At 32.0% G+C, this 14539-nt stretch overlaps 1 pseudogene; it reads left to right on the top strand.

Annotated features, from left to right (window-relative positions):
- The first annotated feature begins 3576 nt into the window (after positions 1–3576).
- On the top strand, positions 3577–13862 carry LOC131939167 (26S proteasome non-ATPase regulatory subunit 13-like; annotated as a pseudogene).
- The last annotated feature ends 677 nt before the right edge of the window (positions 13863–14539 follow it).

Raw genomic sequence — 14539 nt, 5'->3', positions numbered from 1 at the left:
AATTCATAACAAACAATTTCTTTAAGAAATGTATATGATGAGTTCCCTTTTACTTGAAGTTTTACATTTTCATTGGATAATATTTATATTTCAATCAAGCAAGAAGCAAAACGTTTCAAAGGAAAGCCATCACACTTTATTATGCAGATGTAGGGTAGGATACTGGCGTGTTTATTGTTTAAATTTATTATTATACAGTTCGTTACGGAGTGTTGTTAAATGCTTGCCGCCCTTCTTCTTCTTATTCGTTCTTAACTGTATTGTTGGAAGGGATTCTCTCCAACACAATTAAGCATTACGTGTCAACTTGTTAGGCTGTTGGCTCCTATTTTAGCCTGCTTTTCTTTTTGGAGTTGCTTTCATAGCTTTTGTCCAACCAGAAACAAATTAACAGGCAGCAGTTGTTTGATTTTGGAGTTGTCTCTCCTAAAAGAGTTGCTTTCCATAGCAATCGAGCATCATCTGTCTTGGGGTTCGAACTCGAGCCTTTTCGGTTTAGCAAACAACCATGAACTTTACTTACTCCTGGTCAACATATTGTACTACATTCCTTTCTTTTTATGAGTTTAAGAAAAAAAAATGATTATTATTTGCTCAACGAACTGGAGTGCCGCATCTTTACATAAAAAGAGCCGCATGCGGCTCGCGAACCGTAAGTTGCCGACCCCTGCCCTAGGGGTGTTATTGGCGAAGAATTAGAACTATGCATTATTTGATTGTTTTTTTTTTTTCTTTTTTGTAATTTACAACGTCAGTTGTGTGTGTTCGCTTTAGTATTACAGTTTTCATCACAGGCTTGTAAGGACTTATACAGATTCACAATAGTAATATTTATTTCTTTCTTGTAGCCTACTTCCATTCATTTAAGATGGTTTAACTTATACATAGATCTAATACAAAACGTCTAAATATTAAACAAAAATTAAATAAAACCCAACCCTAAATTATTTTTTTTTTAAATATAAAATAATTATTTATTTGAATGTGTTATTGTTTAAATAATTGTTCTTCAGCAAGACAAACATAAAACATTCTTTAAGCTTAATAAATTGCTTGTCTTAGAAAAATGTATACATTAAAGTCACTGGTTTCAAATTTTATAACATGAATGATTTTTAAAACATTTAAGCATGACAACTAATTTTTTTATATTTTTTCTAACCTGTAAATAGCTGTGTCTGATAATTCACAATGTGATCATTTTTTTAAAATATATCTTTCTAAAATTTACTAAAATTTACTAAAAAAGTTATCTCAGTAATTTTCTTTGCGTTGTCTCCTTTGTATATTTTCCCATATTAATTAAAAAATGGCAAAGGTCATTAGAAGATATGTATTTAAGTTTAAACACACACACACACACACACACACACACATTTTGTTCCAGACAGTATCTTTACTGATTTAGAACTCTAACCAATACTGTATGAAATATTAATTGTAATGGTATAACTGCAAAATGTGTGTATAACGTTTAAATTGCGTTATTAATTATTTTTTTATTTTTTTGAAACTGTGAAACAACGCAATGCTTAACAAGGAGTTTGTCGTAAATAAGTTTCGGTAAAATGGCCCTCCGGCAAACGGTATCCGGGCAATCGAAATGTTTTTTGGGGAGAATTTGTCATGATTCGATTGAGAAGAAAATTATCTCTGGTTAGGGGTGTCTATGAATGACGTTACACTCTTAGGAGGAAAGGTGAGTCGTAATTTTGTGACGATGTGTGATGAGGGGGAGGGGGTGTTTTGCATTATAAAAAACAATGCTAGAAAACGAATTTTAGCTGTTATTTCGCGTTTAAAAAACTGTTTCAATAAATTGTAATAAAAATTAATTAAAACACTCTATGTTGACAGAGTTCAGACAAGCAATGGAAAAATATTACTTAATTTTGGGGAATGTTGGGGCATTAAAACTAGTGTTTTGAACGGACACAAATTTTGAAAATTCAAAATAATTTATTTTGAAGATATGCACTTAACATTTTTAGCCGAGTGCCCCAAAATATGGAAGAAGATTATGAATTCATTATTTATTGGGCTTAAAATATAATATTTTATGGATGGTGGAAAACCTACAAAGGGGTTAATTTTTCAAGATGACCGCCGTCGTCATAGTAACCGAGATTTTTCCACAATTTTTTTTAGTGGAATTGCATATGCAGTTGTATCTTAATAAAGCTGTAAAGAAATAACTGTTTTCCTAACGAGTATAAACAAATTTTTTTTTTACCGGAGCATTCACCCTTAAGGCACATTCAACGGCAATTTTGAAGGAGGGGGGGGGGGGGGATTGTAGGCTGAGGTGCGACGTCATTTTAGGGGGGGGGGGGGTCTGACTTTTCGTGACTGTGTGTGACTAAGGGGAGTGGCGGGGGGAGGTAATAATCGTAAAAAAAGCGTAAGTTCATTTATGGATGACCCCTAAAGAAGCACTTTTTTTTTGCCTTGCTTAAGCTGAAACATTAAGCAATACAAAATGTGATTAAGAGAAAATTTAGACTTGACAATGATATGAACAATCTTAAAAAATTAGTGGTAAAATCTATAGTTATTCCTCAAACGTTAGAGATTTGCAGTATGACTTAAAGGTAAATACGTCATAGATATATGTATGCATGCTCGTAGTGACTAGTCATCGTACACACTATAAGTAACCATAACATAATCGTTTTGCTAACTCTATCATATATTTATGTGTAAAAAGAGAAATTTAAAAACTAAAACTGTTGTATCCAAAAAAGTATGAAGTGTGCATTCTATCATATTCCTAACAATAATAAAACGCACTAGATAGTAACAAAACAAATAATATAATCAACTTTTCTATTCAAGTGCTACAACATTCTATCCACAATTAACAATTCAATCTTAATAATTTATTTTTAATGAACATATTTAAAATCAAATTCAAACTCAGTATACAATATAACATTGGGAAACTACTACATACAATTTCGTAACATAATATTTGGGTCGGCGTATAAATACATTGCGTGACTGTAAATACGTGTATTTCCTTTAATAAACTTTAATTAAATACAGTATACGATAATAACTTCTATAATGTTCTTTATTTGTAAATATGTTGTTATAGACGGGGGTGTCAGTGGGGATAAGCTACCACTGTCTATACAATCATATGTTTCGTGTTAACAAGCTTTATATTATTGCCAGAAACAGTGATTTTATTTAGAGACAATGTTTCAGTTTTACTGATTGGTCTAATTAGTCTAATTAAAGGCATGTTAATTACTGATAGGTTAATTAATATTGGGCTTTATAATTATAAATACAACAAATGTTTCATGTTTCATATGACTTGTTTTTGTTTAAGGATGGCATGATAAAATCTTAATCTGGCATATGTCAGCTATTCTAATAATGTGTTATTTCAAGCAGTTGACATTGAACATTACTATAACGTCATTTTATGTCAACTCAGTGTATCAATATTCAAGGCGGTAAGCTACATACAGAACGGGATGATGGCGTGATTAGGTTGTATAAGGCTGTACCATATTAGGCTAGGAGTTTTGTAATTTTTATATATTGCAATACAAATGAATAGAAAAAATGTATCTCCAGAATAAAGAATTCCCTCCAGTGAAGGCCCTAATGGAAGAGTGAGAGAAGATTTTAAATGATATAGATGGAGTGACCACAGTACATGGACGCTTCTATGAACTAACGAGCAACTATCATAAACTAATGAGCAACCATGCTCAGTACTATCAAGTGGCCCTTAGATTCTTAGGCTGCACAGATCTGATAGACATGCCAAAAGCCGAGCAGGCAGAGAGGGCTTTTAATACAGGCTTAGCAGCTGTTATCGGCGAGGGTGTATCAAATCTTGGTAAGCACCTTGCCCATGATATCTTGACATCCTTGAAGGGCACATATAAAGAATGGCTGGTTGATCTTCTGTATGCCTTTAACAGCGGAGATATTGACCAATTCATAGGTCTGAAAGATAAATGTTCTACTCAGCCGGATCTGAAAGTCAATGAACTTGTAACTAGGAAACAAGATCAATCTGTTATGTTTGATGGAGATGATATTCCAAAGGCCAGCAACAGACAGACAACGGACATTTGATAGTATTGCCCAGACTGTCAAAATTAACACAAATCTGGTTAAACTGTTAGTCATGAAAGCTGTGAGGCTTGGGTTAGTGAGAGGATCTATTGATGAAATAGAACAGAAATGTCACATGACATGGGTACAGCCTAAAGGATCGCAAACAGATTTCCGGCATGCAGACTCGCCTTGAGTTGTTTGGAAAAGATATTGACTTGATGGAACGCCTGGTACAAACAACTACTTATGGTATTCTCAAATAATTATTGAGCAAGTATTGCATTAATAATAGTCGATTGTGATTGTAAGTTTTGATACTTTGTCGAAGAAATATATAATTTGGTCACTTATCATTTGTTTAAATGCCCGTAAAATACAGTACAATTAAATATATTTTTTTTTAAAGTTCATTTTGACAAAAGAACAATTAACAAAATGGGGAGTTGTAATGTTCAATACAATTGTGTTCACCAGTGTGACTTGTTGGGATTAAAATGCATAACATGTTGTCTTTAATCGACGCATAACCTGTTGTCTACACTCGACACATAACCTGTTGTCTACATTAGACACAGAGAGAAAGATGTTGGTGTTAGGGGATATGTTTTGGTGCACTCTATCAAATGTAATTTATTTGATTGTGTGTGTGTGGGGGGGGGGGGGGGGGGGGGACACATTTAAGTGTGATGGAAAATACATTTTTTTTCGGACGGATACATTGCAGTTATGTTTTATTTTCAACTGTATTAAATAACACTGTCAGTTATCAAGTACCAAAAGACATTAATTAAATTGAAATGAATTCATAGTGACAGCATTTAATCTAAATCAGACACACTGACAGACAAACAGACAACAAAACATGCACCGTATTTCCATCTTCACTTAAATCTATAGATAAGCTATTGGTTAAAAAATATTGAATTTCTGAATTATGATAAATGAAAGATAGCTCCAAAGTTTATTGAAATATTGAGTGCAATAAATGTGGAGTACACAATTTCATATATATTGTTTCGTTTTTTCTTACATTTTGTAATTTATAGAAATTAGAAAATTAACCACCCGTACATAAAAACAAAAACATTTTAACTTAAAAAAAAAAATCTTTTATTTTTTTAAACTTCAAACTTTGACTTTCAATTAAATAAAACGTAAATCAAAACACATAATTAAGTTGCGTCTCTTCAATTATTTGACTAAACCGAAATGGTTCATTATACAGTTTAAACCACAGTTGTTAGTTAATTCGCGTTTTTAATCGACAAGTTTTGATCTTTGAGTTTATGACTGTCAGATTCTGATAATAAAGTAAATTGTATTTAAAGCATTAGCCATCATGTAGAGAATAGTGGCACTGGCAGCAATATTATCCAGCACTCATTAAAACATTGTTTACACATTGTAAAGGTAGTTGTACATAACCTCAGCCATACATTCCCCCGTGTAGCTACCCATTTTTAGGGAAGTTAAAATAACGTGTAATGGGTAGCTCATCATCTGGCAGCTTATCAATTTTAATCCGTTTTACGGTTCTTTAATCACCCATGGTTTATTCTTAATTAGTCAAACATTGTTTAAAAAGAATAATAAAAAATAAAAACATGCAGTAACGTCTATTCCTGATTCTCTTGTTTGGCTGGATAGAAAATTATTTGCTGTTTGTTATTTATCTGCTCTGCTTGTTGGCAGTCTATTGTTGAGTCATTTTGGGGCTTTTTTTTAATATCACTTTTTAATACAAATCTAAACTTGCGTATCAATTTCAACTTCTTTAAATTAAACTATACAAGGGAGATAACATAAAGGAACGTGCATAATAATCGCTGTCTAATTCCTCATAATGAAGAATTAAAACGTTTTAGGAAAAATACGGGGTAAATATAAGATAGCTACTTTCTATCTTTAAAACCGTGAAGATCATGAAGCAGCATGCTTATTTCAAATTTAAAAAGTATATAATATTATATTTTAAAACAGTGATCTGTGTGTATAAATGTTTCTAAAAAATAAAAAAAACATGAAATTAACGATAGTACGCCTTCTACGAGCTGGGAACATTTTTTTTGGGAGAAAATATTAACCGATACATAATCATATCTAGGAAAGCAAGGGTCTTACATAGACGTTGTCAGGATCGTGTGAGATACTGGTAGTTGAACCGTACATTAGAGCTTCATTTAGTAAATGTTTATGTTACATTTGCTACATCGTCACCATCAAGTCGGCCAGATTGCTTTTTTGTTATTTTTTTTTAAATTAAGTAAACATATAATTCTATACAAAATTATCTTACATTACATTATATCTACTTATATAATTATACGTTACTGTTGCTGAAATGTGAAGATCAGCCAGTCTACAACTATTATTAGCAAATTCTAAATGTTGTTATAAGACTAATATATTCTGACAGACTGAAGTTAAATATAGACCTACACATAGCGTGTCGTCCGAGTTATATAAAGCCGAATACATATGTTGTAGTTGATGCGAACATAGTTTCATGGTGGAATATTTATACCAGTGTCCGATAATATAATCTTCTTTTAAAAAGGGGTTTTAGTTTACTGGTAGTTAACTAAATACACACATTGCTGGCTAATGGCAATGCTAACCCTGTCCCTAACCATAACACCAACCACCCTAGTCATACCATTCGCCAAACCCTAATTTCTAACCATACAATTAGTCGAGGTTATAATACTACAAAAAACCAAACACACCTTTTTTATTATGGGACATCAGTTTTTCAAATCGTCCGTTTCATGCAACAACGACACGTTTTGTTATAACAACAAGTGTACGCATATAGACTACGTTATATCAAAAGCTGATATGTGATCAGTCACTTACAATTTCGATTTTTTTTTTCGAAAATCTAAGGGAAACATCACAGATTAAATAATGATTAAATAGCGAAATCAATATTGTAATAATTATCATTAAAAAAGTTTAAAAAAAAAAACACGTTTTCTGATTGAACTAAAAAGTAGAAAATAAATGCTATACATCACAATAGTGCAAGCGTTTTTTGTACAATTATATAGCGGTCTAAAATGATCAATAAAATGTTTCCATGGATCAATTTAGTAATAATAGCAATTGAATATTCTATTGTCATCAAAAACAAAGCCTTCCTGAAAATTTCATCGCGCTAGCTAACTGGGAAGTGCCCGAAATTTCGATCTCAAAATTTGATTGGAAAGACGCGAAAGCAAGTTAAAGAAAACGTGGAAAAAATATGTAGCCTCGTAACCGTGAATGAAATAATATTCCTTATATTTATAACTAATACATTTACTTTTAAGTCATAGGTTTTAATTATTTTTTATTAACAGTAAAAATTGTTTGTTTTTCAGTATTAAAGTTAATTTGTTGCTATCGTTATGTTTTATTATTTTATTTCTAGCATAATCAATTAATTAAAAAGTGTAATTATAAGATATATATTTTTTGCAGATATTCTCAAGCATGTTAAATATTTAGAAGTCTCTTCCTTTGATATACTAATTAGATGGCGGGTATTGGTAAATAAGTATTTTAATATCAAAACAAAATAATTTTTAAAATAATAATTTTTACAGCAATTTTTAGTGAGTCAGCTTAGAAAATTTTCAGCATGCCTGCCTCATTGATAGTGTGTGTCTCAATAGCTTTAGACGTATCAGTACATTTCCAAATTTTTATTTTTTAATTTATTTCTACTATTTTTTATTTTAGTTTTTAAAGCACCTTTGAAAATATTGCAATTAAAACAAATTCAATAAACATACTGCGAATGTATCTTTAAAAACTTGAACATAATTCAAAACCAATTAAAAGTTTGACTATGTATCTTTAAAACATTAAAATTAAAACAAAATAAACACCCACACAGGTCAGCAATTCGGGTGATGTTATTTATGTAGTTGTTATCTTCCCGGGTTTTTTAGTTACTTTATTAAAACCATAACAAAAACAACAACACAAATACCATTACGTGTGAGGTGAGAAAGTAGAACAAAACCTGTGACAGATGTTCTAGAGAGCTTTTTACAACACGACAGCAGTGATTCTTAACATGGGTTAAATATCTAATTCATGAAAATGGTGACATTTGTTTTACAGAGCCATTATAGTGGCAATTTCCTACCTAATTCAAACCAATACCTTAGAGAATTGTCTATCAACTTTTACAGTCTAGAGTTTAGATCGTTGACGTTTGTAACTAAGTCTCTCGCTTCCCCATACCCTGTCATCCATTTTACAATACCTAACTGAGCCGAAATCATAAAAATTATCATCTTTAAATAAGCTGTAGGTCAGTTTGACAATCATATATAAATAGAAACAACACAATTATACACAGCAGATTCTACATATTTGTTTTGGATAGCTATATAATTCAAATATATATTGAGTTATAATAAACGTAAATCTTTCCGTTCTAATTTTGGCGAATTTAGCCAGTGATGTAAGTACACATGTATCTTTTTTTAAATCATGTTCATTGGAAACAATAATAATAAAACGCACATTTATTTTTATTAACGAAAATATTTAATAAAGATAGGGACACTATAGATTCATGATTATTTTAATATTTAAGAACAATATACATTTACAAATTCCCATTTCAGAAACTAATGCGGGGAGGTAACTAACTGATATGAATAACCGGCTGTATTAATAAATAAAACAATAGTAAACAGTAAACTCCGTAACATAGCTAAAAAAAATTGAAGTTGCCTTTTTGTTGTTGGTTTTATTTTATTATTTGAAATGCGTTTATATTTGATATAATGGATATATTTAAAACGCCAATGAAAACATTGTGATTATTTTTTAATTGTTTATAAAAATATTAAACATTCTTCTTAAGCTACTATCATATACCGATAATTCTGTCAAGTACTATTTTGTAGCTCTTTGTATTGCCCATTATCTCCATTGCTCTACATTCTAAGCGTAGAACCAGTATTGGATTCTATCAGGCAGGACAACCGAATTAAAGGTCTGCAATTACCAAACACAATACCTAGGAAAACCTTAGCATATGCAGACGACACGATATTTCTTACACAAACAGACAAAATAAATTAAAACAGTTATAGATAACTTTATAGATTTCGGGAAATATAATGGCGGCATAATTAATACACAAAAATCTAAAATAATGGGAATAGGCAAATGAGCTGGGAAAAATAATTACAACATACCAATCACAGTGACAGACAAATTAAAGCTATACGGTATAACTTATACAGACAACCCGCTGACAGAAAACAAAGATACATGGACAAATCTGATGGACAAAATAAATCATACTATAACCAAATACAGACATTGCAACACAACAATAGTCTCTAGGGCAGCTTTAGTCAATAGATACGTCATTCCCAAAATAATCTATATCGCAACAAACGGCACAATACCCAGCACATTTATTAAGGAACCAAAAAAAACATAAGAGATTTTATTTTCAAAGATGCATTTAGAAATATTAATCACCAAACACTAATACAGAATAAATTAAACGGAGGAATAGGCATGCACGACATTAACACAAAGATCAATGCTCTTATACTCAAACACCTAGATATAATTAAAATAGAACCGCATTATCACCCTTTAGCACAGTATTGCACAGGCCATAGAATAAACACGATATTAAAGACACATAACATGACACCACACTATGGGGGAACAGACAGCAGCTTTTATAGTGAGGTTTTAAAAATATTCAAGACAAAAAAACCATAATAGGAGAGAAAACCAATAAAATATATGATACATTAGTCGAGCGACAGGTACTATCACTACAAAATAGAATTAAATGGGCTAAAGAATTCAACACAGTAGACATTAGCGTCACCTTCAGAAGCTTACACAACAAAAACAACTAACGTAAAGAAAAAGAAATAGGATACATGCTCATTTACAATACTACACCCATCTCTAGAAACACCAAAGCAAACACGAACATTAAAATAACATGTCAAATATGTAAACAACAGGTACAAGAAACAGAACAACATATTTTTTTAGAATGCACAACACTACTAAAAGCAAGACAAACCTTAGGGACAATACTAGAAACCACCAACACAGACGCATTAAACAAAGCAATCACTCTCGACTCTATAAAGTAATCCAAAAATAAAACAGACGATGACAATAAAATTACTGCAATAACTATTTTTAGACATATAATTTTGACTACTAGGAACACATGTAAATTTGAACTAAAAACCAACAACGATATAGATCTAGAGGCTATATTTAGGACAGTGATTAAGAAAAGACTGGGAACACAGTCATGATTTAAGGCACTGGAATATAGTCAACACATCAGAAATACTATATTCCTTCCTTTGTTTTAAGCCTGCCACTACCATGTAAAGCCTGCCACAACCTTGTAAAGCATGTCACTACCACGTAAAGCGTTTCACTACCATGTAAAGCCTGCCAGTACCATGTAAAGCCTGCCAGTACCATGTAAAGCCTGCCACCACCTTGTAAAGCCTGTCACTAACATGCAACTCATGTCACTGTCATAAACAGCCGTTACACATCACAATAATACATATTATAATCGCTTAACAAAATTGATGGGCCATAGATACATGATTGGCCAATTCCGGCTGTATACAATAAGGGCCCTAACACAGACACACTTTATAAAATTAACACTGCGTTTTTAAACTCTTGTATCATATATAAGCTAGTCCCGCTGTAGACTAAAGGCAATTAAGACACATGCAAGACACATACTAAACACATTAAGACACATTAAGGCACGTTAAAGACGAACTTCTACATTTCGATGGTTAAGATATATTAAACGCATACATGATTTAAACGCGTGTTTAAAAAAAAAATGTATATTTTATCAACTTCCTAAAAGATTATGTCAGGAAGATGTCATTTGCTATTACTTTCAGCGTTACTGGCCAGGTACTGGTAGGATTTCAATTCAGTAATGAAATTAATTTCAACATATTTTGATATCATTGAATTTTCCTTTTATAAAGTAAAACGGGCCAATAATTGCATACAATTAAATTATAAATATAGTATATTAATACTACCAAAAAGGTTTTTATTTGTGTCTTAAAATAATAGGTAATAAAATTAATTACGGAAAAGGTGGCCAAGCGTTAAACATTTACCAAAGAATTATAAGACCGTCAGGAACGTAGGACATTTTGTTTTACGATGGTGACGATGTAACAGATGTAACATTAAAATTTACTAATTTTCTTATGAAAGTTAATAAGTTATAATTATAGTTTTAATAAATTACATTATCTTTATTTTTATTTTTATTTATTTTTTTTTAGTTTAATAAAGTTCCTCTCCTGCCGGTACCCCACTCGAGCTAGGGTAGGCAGCAAGAGCAGGTCACGTGAAAATACATATAATTGTATATATATATATATATATATATATATATTTATACACAATATTCTGCGCTCTTGGAATTTACCGAGTTCTTCTGTGCTCTTGTACACTTGTTTACACTTTCTGTTTTTTGGTTTTCTTTTACATGATCGCTTCTCGAAGTTGTTTGTTTTTGCGATTATTACAGTCTTGGTTGGGTGGTAGTTGATTTTTAGTTGGTAGTATCGATTCTTGTAGAGTGGTAGTAGTTTAAAGCGAAGTTAAGATGGGTGAAATAATGTAGATGAAGAGTGTAATAAATATATTATCCGTAAAAAAATTTTTAATGAAAAAAAAGGAAATAGAAACACAGTATTAAGAAATCAGAATTAATCGCTAGTCTTAGATAAATGTTAAATTCTATTCAGTGTGTTTAAATTTTTTAACGTGAGAAAACTTTAATGTAATTTAGCTTTAATCAAATTTTAAAAATATTTTTTAAAACATAAATATTTTTTTAAAGTACTATGCCAATTCATTTTTAACATCTAATTGTAAATTTATTTTAAAACTGATCACTCTGTACTTTTTTTTGCGTTGTTTCCCTTTCATTTCTTTTTTTTTTCCAAATTAGAGAAAGAAAAATTCATAAAAAAACGTTTTAATAACAAGCTTTTATGTAATGATGCACTAAAAAGTAGAAAATAAATTATAGACTACTATTTAAATAACTATAAAGAAAAACGTGGGTCACTTTAGTATCTATTGGATACCTTTACTAATGTTAAGGAAGACACCCACGCTTTTCTTTATAGTTATTTAAATAGTAGTCTATAATTTATTTTCTACTTTTTAGTGCATCATTACATAAAAGCTTGTTATTAAAACGTTTTTTTATGAATTTTTTTTCAGTACTTTACATGTTTTATCTACAATAGAGTTACATGACTAAAAACCATTGCGCGCCTACTGAATATCACGTTCAGTAGGCGCGCAATGGTTTTTGAACGCAGCCATTACGTGGTCGTGATGGCGCAGCTATTGATGACGCGTGTGGTGTGGTTGGCTAGACATGCCTACTAATTCGGTCCAAATTTTAATTAATTCATAAAAAATCAATTAGGCATCCAATTAAGTCAAATTTAGTTTCAGATTGCATTGTCTTCATGTCTTGACCCACGTGCCAACTGTGAATCGTGTCGGTCAAGTAGAACTGTCCGAATTTTCACTCCTGCGTTTCCGTCAAGACAGACAGAGGAAGTGAGTTAAATAAAAGCTTGTAAAAAGACTTAGTATTGGCAAATATGTATTTTAATATTTTAGAACTACATTTTGTTCCAGACAGTATCTTAATCTATGCCTCTATTTTGGACTGGCTCTACTATCTCATCACTGACCTCTGTCTCAATGTTGGACTGGCCCTACTATTTCATCACTGACCTATGTCTCAATGTTGAACTTACCCTACTATATCATCTTGACCTCTGCCTCAATGTTGGACTGGCCCTACTATCTCATCACTGACCTCTGTCTCAATGTTGGACTGGCCCTACTATCTCATCACTGACCTATGTCTTAATGTTGGACTGGCCCTACTATTTCATCACTGACCTATGTCTCAATGTTGGACTGGCCCTACTATATCATCTTGACCTCTGTGTCAATGTTGGACTGGCCGTATTATCTTAATGTGATATGTTACATTTCGTCCTATTTCAAGCACATACAATAAAAGAAAAAAGTGTACTATCTCATTGTTTGTCAAGTAGACCCTCAATTTTAACGTCATAAATAGCATTTAAAGTTTTACCATGAATTTAATTTTTGTATGCAAATATATTGTCTATATCAAAGTGTTGTATTATATTACAATACTCTTTTGCTAATAACTGTTGCCTTGTCTTGTTTTGAAAAACAAAACACAAGGGAGAGAACGCAACAAATTTCACAGAGCTTTCTTTTTTTAATTACATTATAAGAACACATATATCACGGAATAAAAATATTATTTGAACACAAATTATATAACTTTATGTACATTGTAAATATATTAAAATAAATGTTTTAACAGTTAAACATTATAAATAGCTCATAAAATACATTTTGAAAACAGTGAATCGATTGTATACATTTTTCTAAAACTAGCGATTAATTTGATTGAACCGTTTATTGTAAGGGCACTTCTTAAACTGCATAATTTTTTAAACACAGACACCCTCTCCTCAATAGCAGAGATGCTTCCTGGTATCTTGAATCAACTTGGAGCAGAGAGTTTAAACAGCTTGAAAAAATTAGCATCAACTGTAGCTAGTGCTGCTGACAGCAATAAGCAAACAACAGCAGATGTTGATGATGATGATGATGTCCCAGAGCTTGTTGAGAACTTTGATGAAGCGTCCAAAGATGAGAATGTGTAAAGGACCCATGATTGTTTTGTGCCAGGGGCTAACCTCAAAGCTGGCACAAAACCAATGTGTACAGCTTTATTTTGCATTAAAAATATACACACCACAAAGACTCAAAAGTGCCCGTTTGTGCATAGTTAACTTTTTACGTTGCTGCACCTTGGTCCAGCTGGTTTGATTGTGATGCAAGAGAAATATCAAATTGTAGCAAGTGCTTGTCTTGTAGTAAACTATCTCCATTTTTCATTTACTAAAAAAAAAAAAAAAAAAAAAAAAAAAAAAGACACCCTCTCCTCGCCTCCTCAAACATATCTACCCCCCCCCCCCCTCCGCGCACTTCACCCTCAGTCACGATAACCCCACATCCCCTTTACCGGGCTTTACCTGTTCCAACGACCACACCACCCACCCCAACATCAATTTCGAATATCTATTCATTTACTTACTTAAAGTTCTAAATCTTGTTTCTTTCCCCTCATCTTTCACACAGCAACCTTTGAAAACTCAATGCGACCAGTAGATAAATAAACACTCCTTCAACTGGTCAACATATTTTGTTTCCCAACATAGAAAATGTTTCACTGTCCCATTGACCCCCCTTCCCCCCTCCTTGAACAATTTCCCTTCCACTGCCCACCTGGAGTCCTGACACTTTCATTTGACCTTCACCCCCTTTTACTGTTAGCCCT

The sequence above is a fragment of the Physella acuta genome, unplaced genomic scaffold (assembly GCF_028476545.2).
Source record: "Physella acuta isolate Inbredline_101_S28 unplaced genomic scaffold, ASM2847654v3 ptg000265l, whole genome shotgun sequence".
Classification (NCBI taxonomy): Eukaryota; Metazoa; Mollusca; class Gastropoda; family Physidae; genus Physella; species Physella acuta.
The sequence above is the reverse complement of the archived record's forward strand: the minus strand, read 5'-3'. Positions and strand labels throughout refer to the sequence as shown.